This window comes from Terrapene carolina, unplaced genomic scaffold (assembly GCF_002925995.2).
Source record: "Terrapene carolina triunguis isolate 2854851 unplaced genomic scaffold, T_m_triunguis-2.0 Scaffold120, whole genome shotgun sequence".
NCBI lineage: Eukaryota > Metazoa > Chordata > Testudines > Emydidae > Terrapene > Terrapene triunguis.
The window spans coordinates 7,555,176-7,577,018 of NW_020664471.1; the positions used below are offsets into that span (position 1 = coordinate 7,555,176).

General features: G+C 44.4%; 1 protein-coding gene across 3 annotated transcripts in view; it reads left to right on the top strand.

Annotated features, from left to right (window-relative positions):
• Positions 1–21,843, top strand: part of PPM1B (protein phosphatase, Mg2+/Mn2+ dependent 1B) — a 104,206-nt gene that overhangs the window by 1,239 nt on the left and 81,124 nt on the right. The window lies entirely within an intron of this gene.

Here is a 21,843-nt window from a genome sequence, read left to right on the forward strand (position 1 = left end):
GCTACAGGCAGGGTCTGTGTGTGTCCATGCATTTCAGGTGGTGGTGGCTGGCAGCACCTGTGCATGTGTGTACATAGTGGGGGTGGTGGCGACCAGCAGGCGGGATCTGTGCGTGTGCGTATTTGGGGGGGGTGGTGATGGTGGTAGGCAGATGGGGCCTGTATGTGTTTTTGGGGGGGGGTTGGCAGGCAGTCAGAGCCTGTGTGTATGTGTGGGAGGAAGAAGGGGGATGTGATAGGGAGGCCTGAATGTTTATTGGGGGGGAGGCTGGCAGGTTAGGCCTGTAAGTGTACTGGGGTGTAGATATGGGGAAAGTGGCACACCTGCCAGCCTGTGTATGTACTGGGGGTGGGAGGGTAGGAGTAAGGGTCTGTGTATACTCGGGGTTAGGGGGAAAATGTCAGGCAGTCTGGCTGGCCTGTGTGTGTATGGGTGGGGGTTAAGGGGAAGGCAGTAGGCAGGCATGTCTGTTTATAGGCAGGGAAAGTGACTGCCTGGTTGGTGGGCAGGCTGACTTCTGAGTGTTTTGGGGGTGGAGGAAAGTGGCTGGCATGTAGGAATGCCTGTGAGTGTATGGGGGTGAGATGGCAGGGAGGTTGGCAGGCATACCTGCAAGTGCATGGTGGGAGCAGGGGGCTGGCAGACATTGGGAGAGAGGAAGAGTAAAGTGGCAGACAGGCAGAATAAAAATCAAAGTTTTTATTTAAATTGGATTATTTTTGTTTTTAATTTTATTATTTTTACTTTTTAAAAGCAAACCTCTTTAAAATAAAATCTGAATTAATACAAAATATTAAGGCCTGAATTTTACAATCTCTTAAAACATTTAAATGAAATAAATATGCTGAATCCATGAGCTTCTATCAAAAACTTAAGGGCTTTTTTTCTGTATAAAGAAAGAATCTGGGGGAAACAATTTAACTTTTGAGGTCAAGCTTTATAAATATGGCACAATAGGTCATGTAGTGTATTAAGGGCTTGTTTTGTTTAGTATGCATACATTTTATATGCTGTTTGGTGTATTTAAATTCTACTTGCCATCCTAATGCAGCTTGCATGGGCAGGCAGTTAATTATGTAGTAAATAAGTACTATATCATTCACAGTTTTCTAACATACTAAAAGTGTACAATTAATAAGAATCTGAAAATATTAAGCTAGGTGTTTGCTTAAGTAAATGTATATAGTTATAGTATATCATCCCTAGGTAGCAAAAAGATGTACCAAATCTAGTGTAAAGGCTCTATTTAGTTGTAAATCAACATGTATTAATGCTTATGTCAACCAATGAGAATGCACCTTTCTTTAGAAACTTACTGAAGTACAAATGAAAAGGTTAATTAAAATTTATTTAAATTTAGGGTTTCTACTTGATTTACATAATGATTTAAATCAGTGACTTAAATTAATCCACCCTACAGGCAGGCTTCTGTTGTATGAGGTGAAGGAAAGGAAGGTGGCAGGCAGGCTTGTGTGTATATGGGGGTGGAAAGGTGGCAGGCAGGCCTTTGTGTGAATTGGGGGGTGTGAAGTGACAGGCCTGTGTAACTATTCCATGGGAGGAAGAGTTGTTGGGGGGGAGGGGGGTTTACTGGTAGGTAGGCAGGCTGGCCTGTTTGTATTAGGGGGCTTGTGAGACAGGTCTTTGTGTGTACTGGGGGGCCGGAGGTAGTAGGAAGTCAGGCAGGCACATGTCTTTATTTCTGGGGTTAGATGGCTAGGTGGCAGGAAAGCAAGGCATGTATTCTGTGGGTGGCAAGAGGTGGTGGTATGGGCCTGTGTGTGTGCTTTTTGGGGAGGAAGCAGGGAGGTGGTCAGGTTGCAGCCAAGCAGGTGGGTCTACTTCTGGTGGCTTGAGGTTTGTGGCGGCAGGCAAGCTAGTCTGCCTGTGTACTGGGTGGTTAGAGGAGTTGGTTGGTAGGTCAGTGTGTCTTGGGGACAAGGAGAGGATCTGGGAGAATGAATGTTTTTCAGGGTGATGCTGGGAGGTCTGTATTGTCTTGGGGTGGGGAGAGAGGAGGCCTGTTTAAATATTGAGAATAGAAGGGGCAGCTGGGATGCCTGTGTGGGTGAAAAGAATTGGGGTAGGGGGATGATGTCTGTAGAGTGGGAGTAAGAACAGGAGAAGCTGAAGGCTTATGCAGGTTGAGAAGAGAGGGAAGAATAGAAGAAGCTTTGGGGGAGCAGTGGTGGTTGGGAAGTGGGTGAGAGGAGAAGCTTGTTGGGTGACTGGGGTTTGTATCGAGGGAGAAGAAGTTGGGGGTGCCGTGTGTGTGTATTGTAGGGGGAAGGCATATGTGTACAGTATATGTATTGTGATGACCTGTGTGTGAATGGGGGATGGAGAAGGAGTGGAGAAATTGAGTGGGTTACATGTGTGTATGGGGGTGACAGGAGAAGCTAGGAGGCCTATATGTATTGTATTAAGGAGTGAGATAGTTGGCAGCCTGTTAAGACTCACCAGGAGTCTTCTGGAATCACACTCTATTTCCCAGAGGCTACTTCAGCCAAACGGGGAGATTTTGGGCTCTAAAAGTCTGGCGCAGCAGCGGGGTTAAGGCAGGTTCCCTTACCTGCCTTGGCTCTGCACCGCTCCCTGAAGAAGCTGGCACCATCTCTGTGGCCCCTGGGGGGGGTGGAGGCAGGGGGGTCTCTGCACATGCTGACCCCCTGCCCCAGCCCGCACCCCCTCCTGCACTCAAACTCCCTCCCGGAGTCTGCGCCCTGCACTCCCTCCTGCACCCCTGCCCCAGCCCAGAGCCTGCACTCCCTGCCAGAGACCGCACCCCAACCCTCTGCCCCAGCCTGGTGAAAATGAATGAGGATAGGGGAGAGCAAGTGATGGAGGGAAGGGGGGATGGAGTGAGCAGGGGGTGGGGCTTCGGAGAAGGGGCAGGGCAAGGGTCTTTGGGTTTGCATGATTAGACAGTTGGCAACCCTAAGGCCTGTATATTTGTAATATGGGGGCTGAGGAGAGGTGGGGAATCCTGTGTGTGTGTTATGGGATTGGGTGTCAGATGGATGGCTTAAGTGGCAGGGTGGATTGATTTAAATAAAAGCTATTTTAAATCACCGATTTCCATCTTGTTTTGCATTTGTACTTTTCCTAAAGAAGGATGGATTCTCATTGGTTGGAAACCATTAAGACATGTTGATTTGCAACTAAATATAGCCTTTTCACTTAATGTAATATTTTTTTTGCTAACCAAGAGGCTATACTATATCTACATATCTATGTAATCAGTTATATAGGTTATGTACATTTATTTAATATGTTAGAAAATGGGTTCTTTTTGGATAGAGATTTGCATTTAAAAATTCACAAACAGTGTTGAAATTTTTATTAAAGTATTTAAATTTGCTGGATACATAAGAAAAATAGGTCTATCAAAACATGTTTTGTGTTTAAAATGGTTTTATTTATTAATCAAAAGAAGTATTATCTGCAGGTAGTGAGTTGAACTGATTGTTTCCAGTCACCATGTCCTTCAGAAGTTTAGAACTGATAGATCTCATCCTGTCAAACACTTAGGCTTGGTCTATACTACAGAGTTAGGTCAACATAAGGCAGCTTATGTTGACCTAACTATGTCCGTGTCTACACTGCCAATGTTAAGTGCCCTACTACACCGACATAACTCCACCTCCATGAGAGGCATAGGGCTTTTGTTGGTGTAGTTAGGCCAATGAAGTGTCTAGACACTCCATTGCTTGCATCAGCTGTTGGCAGTCTTGTTAGACAGCTGGGAGTGGGGAGGCGAGAAGCCTGGCGGAGAGCTGTGCAGAGTTGAGAGCCCTGGCTGTCAGTACCCAACACTGCCTCTCTTCAGTTGGTGGAAGCGCTCCTGGTAAGGACACATACCACTGACAGAAGGAGGGTAGTGTGGACATCAGCCACCACAGTACTTACTGCAGTGGCTGTAAGTTGACCTAACATAGGTTGACTTAAGATTGTAGTGTAGAAAGGCTTTTATTCATAGATAAGAGTAAAACAAGCTTTTTTGTTTTTCCAGTTATCAGTTGGTTTCTTAACTTTGAGTCACAGTTGTTGAACTGAATTAGTTAAATAAACTGAAATGAAAAAAATTCCCTCTGCACCTGCAGAGGAGACTACTGCTGTCAAAAGCTGGTTTAGTGCTTTAGCAAACTCAGGTTCCAGGTGCTTAGCCAATGACTTCCACCACGTCAGTGATTTGATTCTCTTTGAAACATTGATAGCAAACATGCTGCTCAATATTATTTTTGAATTTTGAATGATTTTAATAGATTATAGTGTGTTTAGGCCTGCAACATAGGTTGTCATACTTTGAAAATAAAGTTTAAATTTATTTTTTAAACTTTATTTAAAAAAATTAGATTTTTAAATAAAAAAACCTGCTTTTAATTTTTTTTGGGAGAGAAAAATCATTCATTTTTATTCACCCTATGCATGTGTGTATTGGAATAATGGGGCTGGGAGGCCTTAGTAGTTTTGTTTTCATCAGGAAAAAAGTGCAGGAAAAAGGTGAACTGGTGTTCACTAACAAGGTAAAATCTTAGCAGAGACATGGCAGTTTGTATCCGTCACAATGTTGAAGGCTGGGGTAAATCTTACGCTCTCCCATAGTCTTGACCTCAACCTGTTAACACATGTGAAGGCTACAAACTGTCGTGTCTTCGCTAGGAGTTTTACTCCTGAGGAAATTGTGCACCAAAAAATTAAATTCTGTGCCAAAAAAAAATTATTCACACAATATTTTAAAATTCTGCAAATTTTATTTGTCAATAAATAAATGTGGCTCCAGCATGGCAATGTGGAACACAGGTCACTGGCTGCACTGAGGTGGGAGATAACTCTGAAGCCCCCACCTCCCCTGGTACAGGGACTCGACAGTGAGGCTGCACCCAACCCTGACACAGTGCATGGGCTGGACCTGGTCCAGAAACACCCAAGGTTCCTGCCCCTCTGCGCCAGGTGTGAGTTGGCAGGCTCAGCCCAGCAGGATCCAAGTGTGGGGGTGATCCTGGTGTGGTGTGAGAGGTTTCTGTGTGGGGCAATCTAGGTGCAGGTGGCTCAGTGGGAGATGTGGATGCACAGGGGCTCATTGGGGGTTCCGGGTGCAGGCGCAATGGGACTCTGCAGGGGGTCCAGAGGAAGGTGGTTGGGGCTCAGCAGGGGGGATCTGGGTGTGGGGAGATGGGGCAGAGGGTTGGGATGTGGTGGGATGAGGGCTCTGTCTTGGGGGGTGGGCTTCCTCGGGGCTGGGGCCTGAGGACTCCCTCTTCCTGCCCCCCCGCCCCCTCCCCGTCAGCAGCAGCTCTGGGGGAGAGGTGCCTATCCCCTGCCTGCAGCAGCGTTGCACGCCTCAACTTGCTCCTCTCCCCAGTCCCCACCCACTCCCTACCTTTCTCCTCTCCAGGCCCCTGTAGCTGCACACCTGCATGGCCCCTTATAGCTTGCTGCACAGCCACGCAGCTTAGAGGGAACTTAGGTGGCATCATTTTGACAGCCATGTGTTTCATCAGCAGGGCTGGAACATTTACAGCCACCACACCAACCTTTGCCCCTTGAGCAAATGGAATAACTGATAGCAATAATAGGTTGTTGTCCTCTTATGTGGACTAGCAGTAGAGGGGCATGGGACACTTTGCCCCAGTGGGTTTCACAGATATTTGCTGAAAGATGAAGAGATTCAGGAATCTTGGGTTGTGAAAGGAAGTGTACTGTAGAGGCCACAGACCTTTCTGCCTATTCCCCTCAAGCTTGACCCCTCCTGGTTCAATCCTTCCAACGTATCCCAGTCCAGTCTCTTCCACACACCTAGCTCTCTGTCCTGGTTGCATTCTCATTGCCTAATCAGTCAGTCTTTGATCCTCAGACTTCTCAGCCCAGTCCCAGTCTGCAACACAAATTCTAATCTTATCCATTCAGATTTCCTATCCAGTTTCCCCCTAGTATCCTTGCTTAGCCAGTCCTTGTTCTCCACTTCCAGGGTCTTCATCGAGTCTTTCCCCACCCTGGCCTCTAGTTGCCTCTTCCCCCACTTAAATTATATGTCCCCATTGGTTTCCAGTCGCTTCCTCCTTGCTCCAGATAGTTCCAGTCTTGCCTTTGGCTCCTCATCTGATCTCAGCCGCTCCCTCCCCATCTCCTTGTCTAGCTAGTCTCCCTCTTATCCCCTCTGCAGTTGTCAGGCAGTTGGAGTTAGCACGGGGAGAGATGCTTCCTGCTCTCATTTCTGGTGTCTGGCCCAATCTGCAGAAGCCCAGAGCTGTAATTGCAGGGAAATTGCTGTTGAGCCCTGGGCTGGAGCATGCTTAGTGTGGACAGAATCTTAAGGAAATATAACTGTGAAGCTCTAGCAAATTGCCACTGAATAAGAGGCAACTGCAACTCATTTAGAGGCTTATTACTATGCCAAATTTGGGTGATGTTTTATGGGAACAATAAAATACACATCCCTGACACAAAGCAGGGGTGTGGTAGAGCAGGGGTGGGCAAACTTTTTGGGCCGAGGGCCACATCTGGGTGGGGAAATTGTATGCAGGGCTGGTGTGGAAGGGGGTGTGGTGTGCAGGAAGGGGCTCAGGGCAAGGGATTGGGGTAGATGGGTGCGGGGTGTATGAGGGGACTCAGGGCAGGGGGTTGGAGTGCAGGAGGGGGCTCATGGCAGGGGTACAGGAGGGATACGGGGTGTAGCAGGGCGCTCAGGCAGGGGGTTGGGGTGCGCAGGGGTGCAGCAGGGAGCTCAGGGCAGGGAGTTGAGGTGCGGGGTGTACAAGGGGGCTCAGGGCAGGGAGTTGGGGTGCAAGGTGCACGAGGGGGCTCAGGGAAGGGCGTTTGGGTGCAGGAGGAGTGTGGGGTGCGGCAGGAGGCTCAGGGCTGGGGGTTGGGGTGCACGGGTGTGGGGTACAGCAGGGGGCTCAGGGCAGGGGGTTGGGGTGCAGGAGGGGTGCACGGTGCAGGCAGGGAGTTGGGGGGCAGGAGGGGTTTGGGCTCCAGGGTGGCAGCAGTGTGCACTGGGGCCAGGGCAGGCTCCCTGCACACCTGCCTTGTCCCCAGGCCCGCGCCACTCCAAGAAGTGCTGCGGCCCCTGGGGAGCGGGGGGGGGGCCGCGAAGGGCTCCCTGTGCGCTGCCCTTGCCGTGTCTCCAGGTACCTCCTCCGAAGCTCCCATTGGCCACGGTTCCCCATTCTCGGCCAATGGGAGCTGCGGGGGGCGGTGCCTGGAGGCAAGGGCCCGGGGGACGCAGGGACGTCGGGTCGGCCACCGCTGAGAGTGGTGTGGGGCCCGCGGCGCCATGGGGGGGCAATCCCGTGGGCTGGATCCAAAGTCCTGAAGGGCCGAATGCGGCCTGCGGGGCCGTAGTTTGCCCACCCCTGTGGTAGAGCTTCTTAAAAAAAGTCATCAGAATTTAACATGGGTAAAACAATGTGTTTTTTCTTAATCCTATTCTCAAATGGCTGAACTGTTTTGGCTGAAGTTTTCAATTCTAGCAAAGGCAGACACCTGACATAGAAAACTTCTATCCAAATGTTTAATGTTTGGCAAAATTATAAGCAATCGAAAACCGGGTCTTTTTAATGGGAAGTGTGGGGCAATCTTAATAAGTTGATGCTACCAGTCCTGCTTTAATATGATTATTGGTGAAGCTATGTGGCCATGTGTGGTGGAGTTGGGAAGCATGTTGGGGAAATTTGTGGGTTCTGAATGGGAATCCAAGAGGGTGAGTTGAGAGACCACACTCCATGCTACAGGAAGAATACAAATTTATGAAGCATTGCCAAGTGTGATTGTACAAGAAATAAAGAAAACTGAAAAACTTTGTGCAGGGAGGCAGAAAGATAGAGAAGAGGACAAGAGGTGTTGCAATTCAGGTCAATTTCAGTTCAAATTTCTTTATTGGCATGATAGGATATACAAGAACTGCCAAAGTATTGCTGCTTCAAATTCCCCAAAATCCCTTTTTTGTCAGAACCCTGTCGAGCCTCTGTAGACCATTAGCAATGCTATATGCATTTTTGTCAAAGAAATTTGAACTAGATACTACATTAAGTTCTCGCTGGTATAAAGATTTAGCCATCACCAAATATTGAAACACAGTTTTCTGTTAAACTAATTTGAGGCATTAAGTCAAGAGAAGTATATCTTGTATTGGATAATACTATCTGGAATATATATATAGGATGCAATATAAATTATTTAAATTAGGAACTGTTAGATTGATAAATACTGGCATTGTCAGGAAATGGGGTAGCATTTGATTCATGTGACATGGAGTTGCTCCAATACACCTCTACTCTGATATAACGCGGTAAAGCAGTGCTCCGGGCAAGTGGGGCTGCGCACTCCGGCGGATCAAAGCAAGTTTGTTATAACGCGGTTTCACCTATAACGCGGTAAGATTTTTTTGGCTCCCGAGGACAGCGTTATATCGGGGTAGAGGTGTATTTGATTCTGGGAAGTCAGGAGTAAAATTAACTTTTATATGCCATCTGACATTGTGCTTGAAGGAGAACATGCTATTCTCTGGTTAGTAGAGAACACTTGGAATCTTTATTTTTCCAAGAAACTGTAGCTATGCAGAACTCTGATAGTGGCTTAGAGACACTTTAGTATTAGAAATCAAAATCCAGGCAAGTGATTGAAGAATGGTATACAGATATATCTGCACTGTCTGAAATGGAGATGATGTCCTTCTGTAATAAAAATGATATAGATCAGTTCACTGACATAGGGACAGACTTTATGGAAATGGTGAAATAAGTTGGTGGGTGACTTTGTTCGAGTGCTGATCCTTATGTGTATTCCACAGTGGGTAAATATGTGCTCAATGGGTCTGACACAAGATTTTTCTAACAAGTAGTATCAGTTGGTCCACGCCAGTGTAGTTGTTTCCCTCATGCTTCATACCCCAGGTATAAGGAGTGGTGCAGACCAGCACCTTTCCAATTCCTTCTTACTGCCTCATGGCTTAAGTTGGAATCTTCTAGTGTCCAGAACTGATCTTCTTCAGTGTTTTTCTTGTAAATGTTTAAAAGTTTTATGTGTTTAGTTTATTTAGGCTATGTGTACACTTAAAATGTTACAGCCGCACTGCTGTAGCACTTCAGCGTAGACACTACAGCAATGGGCGGGGTTCTCTCATCACTGTAGGCAAACCACCTCCCTGAGGCGGTAGCTGGGGTGATGGAAGTGCTGTTTACATTTAACTATCTCTCTCGGGGTTCAGACCTCTTAGAGACCTAGCTATACCAATGTGTCTTTTCAGTGTAGACCAGTGCTTAGTTAAATCCCCACCCTGGGGAATTCTCTGATTCCTTGGGGCAGGATATAGATTATCCTCTGCCTTCCAGGGTTTAAGAGTTGCATCTCCTGCTCCATCTCCTGCTCCTTTTTGGTCAACGACAACCACCACTGCTGCCTCTACCGTCTTTGAGAAACGCATATCTCCACTAAGGCTATGTCTTCAATAGCATTTTTGTCGTTAAAACTTAAGTTGCTCAAGGGGTATGAAACACCCCCTCCCCCCAGACCGACATAGTGCTGTCTATACTGGCACTTATGTCAGTGGGTAAAAGCTCTCCTGCCGACATAGCTACTGCCACTCATTGGGGGTGGTTTAATTATGCCAACAGGAGAGCTCTCTCCCATCAGCATAGAGCAGCTACACAGGAGACCTCACAGAAGCGCAGCTGCAGAGGTACAGCTGTGCCCCTGTAAGGTCTCTAGCGTCGTTATTGCCTAAGTGCAGTATTTGCTGCTTCTTTCCCAGCTGAATGTGACCGGCGTGAGAACTCAGACTTTGGAAGCACCTAATGAGGCCTCAGTCAGATACAGTTTGGTGAGATGCCTCATACTTGAGCCTGAGACATCGGGGAGTGCACCTCATAGTTTGATGTCTGACTCAGGAATGGGCATGGTTCGAGTGAAGGGCCCTTAATCTCTGTATTCTCATGAAAGTAAGAGGCACTCTTGTAAACATAAGAGTTGATCCCCTTCCTAGATCTTCTAAGAGAAGATCTCTTCCCCCATCCAAGTCAAGTGAGTCTTGGCTGGATTCAAGGACTTAGATCCTCCTAGGTTTTGTGACTATGATCAAAAGGTGCAGAAGAACAAAGCTCTTTCAGCCATTCTTTGCATAATCAGCACCAACCTCAGTACTAAATAAAACAAAGCACCAAGAGTCGAAGGACTGCCAATCTTTGGTACCAACAATAACCATGCAGATGGAGGCTCCATCACTGGCAATACTGCCACATCCACAGTGGAAGAAACCACTGACTACCAAGAGTTTCTTTGCAATGGCACGGGGCAACGAGGTTCAGCTTCTAAGGCTCCAACATTCGACACCACTTCAGAGGATATCTTCATCCTCCCAGACTCACAAATCCCCTTGTTGTCTGCACCGACCCTCACCAGTGAGATTCTAACCCCAGGGAGAAGCTCATCTCCCATTCCATTCACTGGCAGCAGCTTCCCAATACGAGTCCTGATGGCAATGCCAATGGAACCGGATCCAACCTTTTCATCTTCTGGAGATCTGATGTTCCAGTGGATCCATCTTCCCCTCCACTAAGAGAGTTCAGTCTGGACAGAGGTTCAAGAGCCTCCTGTTTCCAGCCTTCTCCATCCAAGTGGGAAACGCCCCCTCCCCCCTTCAGGACCAATGCTACCCAAGGTAACCTACTTTTGACACTTCATGTTGGGGTCACTGGGGGGCCACATGACGTGTATGCACAAAAGCCTGAGTCTATGCAATCCCAAAGGGAATCCTATCACTCTCCCCTAAGTGATCAACCCGGGAGCCTCCTGAACCTATGGAGGAAGTCTAATTTGATCCACTTGTACCTCCAGTACTGACATGTCATCAGGTGATTGTTCCAGCCTGGCTTTCTCCTTCAGATTACCATAAACAGTTTGAATGACTAATTTGGGGTATAGCAGAAGAACTCCAAATCCCTTAGAATAGTCACGGGACTTGCAACACAGGCTCTTGGACATCTTACAACCTATACGGGTCTAGCCACTTCTGCCTGTATCCCTTAGAGGATGGAAAAGTGGTACTTGGTCCTGGCTAAGGGAGCAGACATCTTGTTCTCTCACCATGCCCCAAGGTTCCTATTCATCCAGGCAGCCATAGAAACATCCAGACAGTAACAGGCCAGGCTTTTATACCTCTTGGGGAGAAAGGTATTTACTACTCCTGGGGGAATTCTGCACCAAAAAATTAAAAATTCTGCACACAATATTTTAAAATTCTGCATATTTTATCTGTCTAAATAACACAATATAAACATGCCAATTTCAGTTATTTTGGTAATTTATTTCAAAATACCCATCAGCAAGTATGACTGCAACAATACAGAGACACCCCCCCACCCCCCCAAGAAAAGGTAAAGGTAATGTATTTTTAACGAATAGATTCCTTACTAGGCATATTAATACATAATTTTGAGTAATTCATTTATACTACAATACAAAAATGTATTTTCCTTTACCCTTCAGAAGCAGTGCAAAGGCTTGGGGGGAGTCATGGGTAACGGAGGAGCTGAGGGAGAGGGAAGGAGCCTGGGAGTGAACCTGGAGCGTTGTTGGGTGTGGGTGGGAGAAATATGGAACGGGTGTTTTTTTTGTTTGTTTTTTTTTGGTGGGTGGAGGGATTGTTGGGGAGTTGGGGAGCCTCCCCCATGCAGACCGTTGCTGACCCCAAACCTCTCCCGTTCAGTCTGCCCCCATCCCTGGGTATCCCTGCAACCCCCATCCCCAGGTGGTCCCATTCAGCCCCTGGCTCAAATAGCTGTCACCCAAATAGCTCCTGAGCCCATGCCCCCGCCCACCCCCCCCCCCCCCCCCCGCCCTTCGGTACCCTAGTATGTGATTTCCCCAGCAGCCCTGGGTGCCCCACTCTGTCCTAACCTGGTTCCATGGCTGGGTGCTGTGATGACATCTAACTGGGTGCTGGCAGCTGGGTGTTCTGGTGCCACAGTAGCCTCTGGTGGGTGAAAGGCAGAACTGTAGCACTTTGATGGAATATATTTTCTGCAGGTGTGAAAAAATTCTGCACCAGATATGAATTATGCACAGTGGTGTATAATTCCCCTAGGAGTAATTTGCTTCCACCAGCCTTCAATTTAGAATCTCCTACTATGAGGCCCTCCTTCCAAAATGATTATTTTTAAAAACTACTCCAAGTTCATGGACTTTAAAGAGAAGTTGTCCACTGATAAGGGCTTGAAATCAGGCCCTATCTTCCTTGAAGTCAGATTGGTGGCAAGAACCTTGCTACAAGCTGCTGTTTACTCTATTGATGCTGCTTTAGAGTCCATGTCGAGAGCTATAGTGATGTCCTAGGAATCTTGGCTACGCTCTTCAGGGCTTCCCAGGGAGATATAGGACACACTGCAGGACTTGCCCTTTGTCTTCTGGTGAAAAGGCAGATTTCATCAAACTAGCCTTTGCATTTGCTAATGGACTCCAGGGAAATCTTCCGCTCACTGGCCATATATACACACCAGCCCTGAAGAGGAAGTACTATAAACAACCTTACAGGCTGAAGTCCTTACAGCAGGTCTACTACCAATGCTCTTACAAGCCACATCACAAAAGGCAGAGGGTACAAAAATTCAGATACACTGCCCCATCTGCCTCTGCTGCAGCTACCCAACCTCCCCCTCCGACCAAAAGATGCTTTAAAGGGCTTGCAGCTCTCAAGCATCCAATCTAGTTTTGATGCCATCTCCACCTGATTCGCAGATCCACTTTGGTGGACACCTGACATGATGTCCCCACAATTGGAGGGCAGTAACAGATGGATGTTGGATGTTATCCACTCTGGATACACAATTGAGTTTCTCTCCCCTTCCCTCTTTAGAGTCCTCTCTTACAAGGACATCCTCCTTCATGAGGTGGAATCCTTCCTACACTGGGAAGCAATAGAGTGGGTACCCTTTCAGCATAAAGGAAAAGGGTTTTGCTCCAAATATTTTCTAGACCTCTAGACAGGAGGGTTCAGACCAGGCCTCATCCTGAAACAACTCAATATCCTTATTCGCAAGATAAAATGCTGCATGGTTTTGTTGGTATAGATTATACCATCCCTAGAAAGACACGTGGTTCACAGCTTTCAATATGAAAGACACACCTACTTTTACATAGATATTCAATTTTTCCACAGAAAATCACTATCAATACAGGGTACTTCCATTCGACCTTGCAGCTTCACCCAGAGTCTTCACTAACGTTTTCTGAAGTAGCTCCATACTTCAGATGGGACAGTTCCACCATCTTCATGTATCTAGATGACTGGCTTCTTACAGACACGACGTGCAAAAGTCATAGCATTGATCTCATTGCTGCTCCTTCTCCTAGCATTTCTGGGAGTCTCCGTGAACATAGAGAAGTCTATTCTGACTGTGACCCAAATTATAGACTTAATAGGGCTAAGATTTATCTCCCTATGGATAGATTCCATACGGACAGACGAATAGATCAAGTTATGCACAACCATTGGACATCAATCTGGATATGCCTTTCCCTCTTAGGTCACATAATGTCATGTATAGAATATTTGCTAGATTCTACCTCTGCTGCCTGCAGGCTTGGCTTTGAACAGTATATATCAGTGGTCTCCAACCTCTTTTTCACAAGATCACTTTTTGAACGCAGGATCTACCCTGCCCCTTCCTTGAGGCCCTGCAGAGGAGGGTGAAGGTTTGGGCTCTGGGAGACAGTTTGGTGCAGGAGGGAGCTCCAGACAGAGTGTTGGGGTATGGGAGGGGGTGTGAGGTGCAGGCTCTGGCTGGAGGTGCTTACCACAGGCGGCTCCTGGTCAGCGGTGCAGCGGGGCTCAGGCAGGCTGCTTCCCTGCCATGGCCCCATGCCGCTCCCGGAAGCAGCTGGCTGCTGGCACGTCTCTCCTCGGGGTGCGGCCTCGGGGTGGGAGGCTGCTCCGCGTGCTGCCCCCGCACCATCCCCGCTGCTCCCCTTGAACCCCACTGCACCGGATTGAGCTTGGCTCCTTGACTGATTTGCCTGGAGGGGCACTCGGGTGAGCTCAGAGGGACTCGGGGCCATTCGGTCAGAGGCAACTTTTAGTGGCCCGGAAATCACGATCGACTGGTAGAGACTCCAGGATCGACCAGTTGATCGCGATTGACGGGTTGGTGACCACTGGTATATATACTGAGTAAACCTAGCATAAACTCTGGAGTGACAATCCCCATCAGATAAGGATCTTCTGACCTAGTGGAAGGATCTGGCACAAGTGTGCATGGGCATTCCTTTCCTATCAGCTGCATCTGACAGAAGGATAATCCGAGATGCCTCTTTGTTAGGATGGGTGGCTCACATGGATGATCATATGGCAGAGAGCACTTGGATGCCTTGTGAAACAGGGGTCAACGTAAACCTCCTGGAACTTGGAGCCGTCTAAGAAGCATGAAGGGTATTCTTATCATTAATCCAATCTCACCACATTCTCATAATGTCAGACAATATCACAGCTGTATTGTACATAAACAGGGAGGAGTGAGATCCATTACCTTCAGTGTAGAAGTGATCAATCTATGGAACTGGTGTATCAAGAATCACATCACCCTATCAGCAGCATACCTCCCAGCAACCCAGAATTCACTGGCAGACAGCTTTAGCAGGCATTTTGTCAAGGACCACAAGTGGGAATTGCACAGTTCAGTGTTGAACAGCATCTTTTCTCAGTTGGGAATCTCTACCTGAGACCTGTTTGCCTGTCAGAAAAATAGGAAGTGCATCATATACTGTTCCAGGGGAGCTCTTGGCCAATTCTCTAGCAGCGATGCTCACCTACTTCCTTGGGCAGACTGCCTAAACTGTGTCTTTCCTCCTTAATTTACTGTTTCCTTGAGTATTATGGAACATTCAAAATGACAGCGCACAAGTCATTTTCATCATGCCCACGTGGCCCTGGCAGTTCTGGTTTCCAATTCTGCATGTCAGCCTGACTGCCCATCAGCATTTCTTCCTTCCCAGACCTCTTGACTCAAGAGACTGGCAAGATCAGACATCCCAACTCAGAAGCTCTTCACCTCATGGCTTGGTTATTTGGATGAGCATCTGATCTAGAATGTTCCAGTTCCCAGGACATGTAAGCTGTCCTTACTAGTAAGAGGAAGGACTCAAAAACCAAAAAAAAAATCAAAAACGTTACCTTGAAATATGGAAGCCCTTCTCTATCTGGGTCCAGCACTTCCACCTCTCCCGAGTAATCTGATATCCTGGATTACCCCTTTACCCTCAAGAAGTCAGGCCTTTCTCTTAGCTCAATACTTGTTCACCTGGCTGCAATCAGTGCATGTCACCTTCCATCAGATAGCTGACTTTACTCACCCAGTCACCTCCAGATCCTTATAGGGTTTAATTAGAATTTACCCACCAGTAATAAACCCAGCCTGTCAATGAGACCTTAATTTAGTGCTCTGAATACTTACCAAGTTACATTTTGAACACCTAGCACTACCTGTTTGATGTTTCACTCATTTATGAAGGTTGCCTTGTTGCCATCACCTCAGATGCGTACATGAGCTAGGGGCCCTAATGGCAGACCCTCCTAACGCTATACTTTATAAAGACAGGATCTCACTATGTCTATACCTGAAATTCACCCCTAAAGTAGTTTTGGAATTTTACATAAACCAGAGTATCCACTTAACTGTGTTCTTTCCCAAACCCCAACCTCTAGTATAGAAAGGAGACTTTATTTCCTTGACATGAAACAAGGTTCATCCTTTTACTTACAGAGAACAGAACAAATCAGTCATCTAGGGCTGTTTCTGGCATACATGAGTTCGAGGACAAACTTTCCTCCCAGAGGATCTCCAAGTGGATCTCTGGCTGCGTCGTCCTTTGTTATGAACTGGCACATCATCTCCCCCCACATGGGGTATGGGTTCACTCTGTAAGAGCACAGGCAGCTTCAGCAAAATCACTCCAAGAAGTATCTCTGCTTGACATTTGCCATCAGCAGTGTGGAGTTCCATCCACATATTCACAAGACATTATACGTTGGTCCAACTTTCCTTCACCTTTGCATCCTTTGGGACAACAGTTCTGAAAGCTGCTATACCACCTGCACCTTTTCACTCTCCTTATCTCTGTATTTCTACTGGAACATACATAGGCACCAGCCCTTGAAGGAAAGGACAGTTACTTACCTTTTGTAACTGGAGTTCATCAAGATATGTGGTCACTATCTATTCCACTACTCATCCTCTTTCCCCTCTGCTTCAGATTTTTCTCTGAATCACCATAAGAGGCACTGGAGACTTGAGTCTGCAGCACCCCTTTTACATTTGATATGGACTATGATGGGAACAACTACACAGGTGTGGACCAGTGAACACTACTTGCTAGTAATCTCTGGTCTTAAGCATGTGGAGTGCGTGCTTACCTGCAGTGGAATACAGATAAGGATCACACATTTCAAAGAACTCCAGTTACAAAGGGTAAGTAACTTCCCTTTCTTGTGCCCTCTCCCCTCCCTGTTTTTCCCTTTTTGTTTCTTCTCTTTTTATTGCCTTCTATATCACTTGTATTTCATGATAGTTTTATCATCTGTTTGGTAACTTCCACTGTAATGTTTGTTTTTTATTGAATTTTTAACATAAAATATGTAAAAAGATACTCTAATATCTTGTCTGATACAGTTCACCCAGGAAGGGAAAACATACTGTTTGGAGTCTGATACCTCTTTGTCAATTGTCAGCAGTGTCTGTTCCTTGTCTTGTAGCAGGTTGCTGCATATTGTGATGCCATCCACTGTTTCTGCATTAAAAATCATTTCCATGATTACTCCTGGGGGAATTCTGTGCCAAAAAATTAATAATTCTGTGTTCAAGATTTTAAAATTCTGCATATTTTATTTGTCAAAATAACACAATATAATCATGCCAGTTTCAATTACTTTGGTAATTTATTTAAAAATTCCTGTCAAATATGTCTGTAACAACAAAAATCAGGAAATTTTTTTGACAAATAGATTCCTTACTAGGCATATTAATACATAACTTTGAGTAACTCATTTAAACTACAATACAGAAATGTATTTTTTGCACCCATCATAAGCAGTGCAAAGGCTTATGTCAGGGTAAGGGAGGAGCTGAGGGAGAAGGAAGTAATTGCTGAGAGAGCCTGGGAGTGAACCTGGAGGGTTGTTGCATGTGGGTGGGAGAAATATGGAACAAGGTGGGGTTTTTTTGAGGGGGGATGGATTGTTAGGGAGTTGGGGAGCCACCCCATGTAGACCCTTGCTGACACCTAACTTCTCCCATTCAGTTAGATGCAACTCCCCCTGCCCCCATGTGTCCTTGTACCCCCACTCAGCCAACCCCCATCCCCATGTGGCTCTGCACTCCCTCTCGCATTCAGTCCCTGCCCCAGTCTCTCTCCCCACATTAGCCCTTTTGAATCCCAGTGTGTAACACCCCTTCCCCCCCCCCCCAGTAATCCTGTTTGCCCTGATATGTCTGTCCCCCCCTTCTTATATCCCATGCCTCCTTGCTTGGCCCTGCGGGCAGGGCACTGTGAGGAATGCATCCTTTCCTCCCTATGGGCTGCTGACTGCTACTGCTGGTGAGCCAGCTGCCTCTGTTCTGGTGCCACAGCAGTCCCTGGTGGGCAGAAGGCGTAACTTCAGCGCCTCTCCAGCAGAATGTATTTTCTGTGGAGAAATTTTGGGGGGGTGGAGAGGTGGGGGGTCATGAATTCTGTGCGTATGCAGTGGTGCAGAATTCCCCAGGAGTACAAGATAGTTTGGAGATAATTGCATCAGTAAGGGTTAGGGTTGTGCCCTGTTTTGTTGGAGCCTCTTGTTGATGTAGCAAATTTAGTATAGACAACTTAGAGGAATGGATTAATTTTCTATCTTAGTTTTAGTTTTATTAGGTTTTAAGACTTGCTTTATTTGAAGACAAGAACTAAGATGTTTTCATGTGATTATTCTTCCTTCTGTTACCCATTTAACATTCTCCTCCCATACCAACTTAAGGTGCTTGATGCAATTATTTTAAGTCTTTTTTGCTGTAACCTTCTTTCCTTCTCTGTACATTGGCCAAACCTTTCACTCTTGGCTTCCATTTTATAGTTTGTCCTCCCCAGTGTTGGTTCCTCCTTTGTTTTATCTGATATTTCTTGAAAGATAATTTCTTCTAGTTTCTATGAAAATCAAATAAAGCCAACATTTTCTTAGAGGGGCCAGTGTTTGAGTGCAATATCTTTTACATGTTTAATTTGAGGTTGGTAAGCAATCTTGTAGGAAGAGAGTATTTAGGAAACTGATGAGTCTTAGATTTATGGAGATATTTTGCAATATTTTTTTTGAACTGGTGTTTTTCTTCTAATTAAATCAGGAGAAGAACTACTGAGAATCTAGTTCTGCCTAATATGCAAATCTATTTTGTTCTGGGCCCTACAGAAACTCTAAAATATTAGACTTCTCATTGTCTTCTGGGACAATGTATCAGACCAGTATTACAAAGTGTCCTTAATTGAGAAGGGGAGAATGCTTCCATTCTAACACTCATGAACATTACTGTAACTGTTTCTATTTCAAGATTTCTATTGCAAACTCACGTTTTAATGCAGTATTCCCAAGTAAAAATCAGTTATTAATTATAGTTTGAAAAGGGTTTTCTAATGTTAGTGCATTACTTTGAGAAGTTACAATTCTGTACAACTTTCTGAAACGCTAATGTAGTAGTGACAGTGTTTTTTGGGATAGAATATTTTTGGATGTATTTTGAAGATTTTGCATGGAGTTCTTTTGAATGCTGTGTAGCAATAAAATTCCACATCCTACGTATCCCACATTTTTGATTTCCAATTAGAGGGCATTCATTCTCTTCTGTGAACTTCTCTTGGTGCTCTCCCACCCTACCAGAAAAAGATTTCTGTGCCTCATGTAGCTATCCTTTGGTTCATTCTTATTTTTCATTACGACACAACTTCTATAGCTGTCACTTATGTTAGAGCATTTCCAACATGGATTGACATTTCCACAGCCTCATGGGGTTTTCTGCAATGTCGAGAGGAATTAATATTTCCTAAATTTCCTGAGCACTTAGTGTTTGCTGACTTTTTCCTTTAATATATGTTAATATTTAAAAAAATCAAATCAGTAGCTACTAGCTAACAAGTCATTTCAATTGTGGAAGCTCTTGTGAAATTATTTCTTTATCCATTGGCTTAATTCTGTGGTATCATCTGGAGTTGCCAGTTTTTCTGGTTTTTAGAAAATATATTTCCTGTATGTGAACTGGAGCTCTTTCCATCACCAAAATTTTTCTGCTTGACAGGTTGTGAATACTTTTGGTACCAAACTCCCATTTAAACAATTGTGAAAGAAGTAATTACTCATAAGCTTTCCAAATTTCCATCAATGTGGAATTACTGATGTGTAAATATTTGCAGTATTGAGGCCCAAATTTTTCTTCATATAACTAGCTTCCAACAATATGGGATATTTACTTTTAAAATCTTACTTGGATTGGCATTTTTGCAGATCAGAAACTCATTTGTTTGGTGCAGTCTTCAGGGCTATCTCTTTGGGATAATGTATAAGCATTTTTTTCTTCAAAAAAAACCCCCCAAAACAATTATTCAAAGCTTGTACACTTTTTATATTCTACATCAGAAGTTGATTACCCTTTTTTGATGGGTGTGGCAGAAACTAGTCCCTCTAACTCTTCCATGCCTGCATTGGCTTTGCATTGCTAATACTAGTTTAAAACTTGGTTTTGTTAAAATAGTAATTAAATGTACCAGATACTAAGGAAGCAATGCAGTGAATAAAGAATGCTTTTTTACATAGTCCCTTTTCTGACCAAAGCTACACTTTTTATATACTAGTTGAATTCTGTTCATCAGATATTCTTCTGTTATGCCGGAGCTAGCTATTGTATGTACAAAACTCATGGCTTTGTCTATAAACTTGTTTTACTAAAGGAAAAAATGAGCTGCTTTATCAGAAACTGGTGCTCTTGGGTGTCCACTCCTTTAAACAGCTCAGTTGTCAAACTGATGGTTCTACTTCATTATTTTGACCTATGACAGAAGAATGAAGCCAGTCGATATTATTTCATATTCTCATTATGATCCTTCCAATAGAACTTGGGTGTTTGCTTTACCTAAAAAATAATTAGGTACTGCATTTTTAAAATCCTATTTTAATAAGTTTTATCCTTGTGTTCAAATCATTGGCTTTGATCTTGAATTAATTGAACTATTATGTTTATTAAAAAAAATAAAAACAAACAATTGAAAGTAGTTTTCCAGTGCTTTACCATGGTGACTTAACAAAAGATGAAAAAACACTACCATTCTGTATTATTGTTAATCTTTATAACTGTTATTTCATTTTATTACCACCTCTTGTGTTACTTGAGCGCTCATTTGATATACTGATAACACTGCTCAAAACTATTCTGAATCTGTTTCCGTGTTTCAGATATTGTAACTGGGGAAAGGAGGTGGAGGAAACTATTCAATCTGCTAATCAAACACCTGAAGTCTTTCCTCCAGAGAATTATAAGTGTCTGTCCTTGGAACTTCCAACCTGATTATTTGTGGTATTTTGCTTAATGTAGGCAGGTCTAAAGTGGAGTATGTATATTTTGTAGCCTTCTGTCATGGACTGAACAGTATTGGTGACTGCATTCATTAGCACTACATACAAAATATATTAATTTTCTTGTCAGGGTAAAAGGTAATGGAAAAACATTTGAAAATTAACCATATATTGAAACTGTTAAGAGTGCAGTGTGCTCTAGTCATTAGGGCACTGGACTGGGAATTGGGGATCTGGGTTCTGTACTTGATTTTTGACTTGTGTGACCTTGGGCAAATCATTGAACTTTTGCTTCCCTGTACAGAAAATGGGGATAATCTTCCTTTGTAAAGTGCTCTGAGGTCTACAGATGAAGTGCTGTATTCAAACTAAATAGTATTTTTACAAACCAAATACACAATGAGATCTGAATTTGCTCTCCGATAGGATGTTATACTGAAAAATCTGATATCTTCTATCCTGTGTCAAAGTAGAGATTAAAAAAACCTATCTAAAGAGCAGTTGAAACTTTCCCCCCTTACTATATTTAAAATTGGAGTAACAATCCAGGTCTTTATTTTATACTTGGGTTTTGTCTCTTAAACTTTTAGAAATTAAGAATTTTGTCATGCTGTGAGTGGTACTATGCAGTTTCTATTGAATTTAAACTTTCACTGTTTTAGTGTGAATGGAAGCTTTATCTTTTTGGTTTACCTTGTGGTAGACTGCATCCCTGGGACTTCAGGAACATTCTTAATTCTAGAATGATCTTGTGTTTCAGTCTCTTATGTGAGTAATATGTGATTATCAGGTTAGCATCTCCTTTTTAAAGTTGTAGAAATCTATATTAAAGTTTAATATCTAGATGCTAACTCAACCAGTGAAATGGAACTTGCCTTGCTTCCAAAAAAAAAATTGCATGCAAAATTCTAGCTTTATTATAGAAAGTAAAGTGCCTCAAAACAAAAGCTCTGAGTTAGTCTTTTCAACCATAATACTACTGGTGTAGATAAAACAATTACCATGGAGCGTTGACTGTTGCATAGTGCAGTTTAATGGGTTTGAAAGAAACTAAAGAAAGGTATAATGGACTTCTTACAGGTGCCATCATATTTAAAAATAAATATTTATATTTTTCTTTTATCAAAAGTTCTCATTTTTTGAATAGTCTTTTAGCTTTAAAAGACCAATTAAATGTACACTGACTCCTTTCCCTGCAAATACATCACAGAAATATTCGAACTTTCAAAAGTTCTATGGGTACGTTTTCCTTTCTTCCATTCCCA